Consider the following 2,939-nt stretch of genomic DNA (forward strand, 5'->3'; position numbering starts at 1 on the left):
AGACCTTCATGAGGTTTACATTGACCTCACAAAGGAGCACAAGGTTGGAAACAATGTACACTTTTTAGATCTATTCAAAGCAGGAAGCTCAACAAAGAGCATAAGGTTCAAAATTTTGCCATTACTTTTAGATGAATGGAAGATGGTTCATAGCCCGATGGCATGGAAAGCAAGGTTGCAAATTTGTGATTGATATTTCATTCTTGCTATTTTTCTCTTATTCTAGTAGATGAGAGAGAGTTTAAGCCCTTGCAAATAACATCAGGTGTAGATGACATAGAGGTTGAAGAGACACCTGAAGATTTCAACAAAGAAATGGATAAAATCCTATCCAAAGCCAAGAGATTTTGAATATGGTAGAGTTCAAGACAAGGATCATCACAAAGGTAGAAGAGTCTATTCATATTCCAACGGAAGAGCTTGATTCCTTGCTATACACAGCAACCTGACCACCTACAAGATAAACACTAAGGAGTATGCATTGCTCCATGATATACAAACTTTCTTTGATCTAAGAGAAGACTACTGCATTCCTATTCTTGTATAGTGGACAGAGCATGAGAAAGGCTTTGTGGACTGTAACACACCATGTCCATTATAAATACTTAATACAAAAGGTAGTAAATTCATTGATCGGTCTATTGCTGGAAAGCATGTCCTAAATATTGTCCAAAGGTATGAACAACAAGGGTTTCCCACAAAGGAAGAGCTCATCAAATACAAAAAAAAAATTGAAAATAGAGCACTAGGCAGAGAAGGTCCAAGAGAAAGCAAAGAGAAAAAGCCAAGCTTTCCATTGACCTACGTAAAGGGGACCTTTTTTAAGATAATGAAAACCCTCAGGTAAAACAAACATTTTGCAAGCACAATGTTTAGGCCAATGAATCTTTGATTGCATATAGCTACTTTTTAGTGTCAGCTTTTTCATACCAAGCACGAGGAGATTGTTCAACCCATACAAAGATTTCTTACATTTGCACACTTTATCTTCTTGTCCTTTAATGACAAAATCGCTAGGCTGTGTTACATAACCTTCCTCAAATATATCACCATTCAAGAAATCGGTAACAATATTATATTAATGTACATCCGATCCAAAATGAGTTGCCCATGCACATAGAAAACGGACAGTAGTCATACGACAAGTGGGAGCAAAAGTCTCTCCATAATATATGCCTTTCTACTATGCATAACCTTTTGCAACAAGTCGAGCCTTATAGTGACCAATCTCACCATATCCGGCTTACATTTCAACTTGTAAACCCACTCCGTACCAATGGCCTTTTTGCTAGGACACAAATCACATAAAATCCATGTGTCATTTTCTATAAGTGCATCATATTCTGATTACATGGTAGCCATTCAATTTATTGAATCCTGTGCTTCATCATTAAGACAGACGTTCCTCAACATCACATAAGCTAGAAACAGCCAAATCCTAACGATCTAAGGCATAAGATGCATGCAAGAAACTTGAATGAGTATGACTAGACAAAGGTGCCTCCAATTTACTATCATGCAAAGTATGTACCAAGCATCATACCTCTAGCCTGCTCATTCTTAGCCCTTTCTACATCAAGTACATCATATACATATGCATCAGTTATAGGTTGATATGTAGCATTTTCCCCATAGGCTATACACCTCCCTTATTCGAATTACGTTCAGATTCCACCAATTAAAAGAGGCAACAAACTGTCCTAAATATCATGTGAGCTTACATTATTGTCTCTAGTACATGACAGAAAGGGCTGAATAGAATCTCCGCAAACACAACATCCAATGAAACCAAGATACACTTTGTTTGTGGATGATACAATCTGTAACCTTTGCTTTTAGCACTATAACCAACAAAAATTCATTTGACAACCCTATCATCCAATTTTTTGTGCTACATTTGTGGCACCAAAGCATAAGCCAAACGGCCAAAAACGTGCATGTGATCAATAGATGGCTTTCGATCATGCCATGCTTCATAAGAGTGATAGATACAAAGTTTTTGTAGGACACATGTTAAGTTCATAAGTAGCACACATGATGGCCTCAAGCCAAAACAAATGTGGCAAAACTTGACTCTTGACCATACATCGTGCCATCTATGTAAGCCTTTTTCCTCTCAGCAACACCATTTTGCTAAGGTGTATACAGCATTGTATATTGGTGTTTTATCCCACGACTAGCCACAAATGCATTAAATTCATGAGACATATACTAACAGAGGGTTTTTATAGTACATTTAGAGATATTTTTAGCCATAGCCAAAAATTGCTTGAAGCACATAAACACTTCGGACTTAGCTTTAAGCAAATATACACATGCATGCATGGAGTAATCATCAATGAAAGTCACAAAGTAAAGGTAATTTCCAAGGACGGAGTTTACATGGGTTCACAAACATCACTATGCACAAGTTGTAACCTACATCATGTAGCCCTAATTGAACCACCCTTCAAAAACTTTGAACGCTACATCTTACCCAAAATACAGCCTTCACAAACATGCTTCATAGGTGCTTCAAGAGGCAGCAAAGAAGCAACCATATCATTTTTTTGCAAACGCAACGAATTGGTAAAATTCAGATGCCCAAAATGTGCATGCCAAATTTTTGCAACTGAAATAGCCTTTGAATCCACAGTTGTATTACAAAAAATTTCCCGCACTTGTCATACAAAGTGAGCTTATACAGCCCACGGCATATAAAGCTAGATGCAACAATTTCTATCATCCACAAATTTGACAACAAGACCAGTCTGGAAACTGAAGATACAGACAAAAGGTTTTTTTTAATCCCACGTACATAAAGTGCATCGACAAGTGTGAAAGAACTATCATTTGCAGTAGTCAGCACAATCTTTCCAACTCCCTTGACCAGATAAGAGGCATTATTAGCAAAAGTGATTGTATTCCCATGAGGGACATCCTTGAGAGAGGTAAACAAC

This window comes from Adiantum capillus-veneris, chromosome 20 (assembly GCF_014529385.1).
Source record: "Adiantum capillus-veneris isolate H3 chromosome 20, ASM1452938v2, whole genome shotgun sequence".
NCBI lineage: Eukaryota > Viridiplantae > Streptophyta > Polypodiopsida > Polypodiales > Pteridaceae > Adiantum > Adiantum capillus-veneris.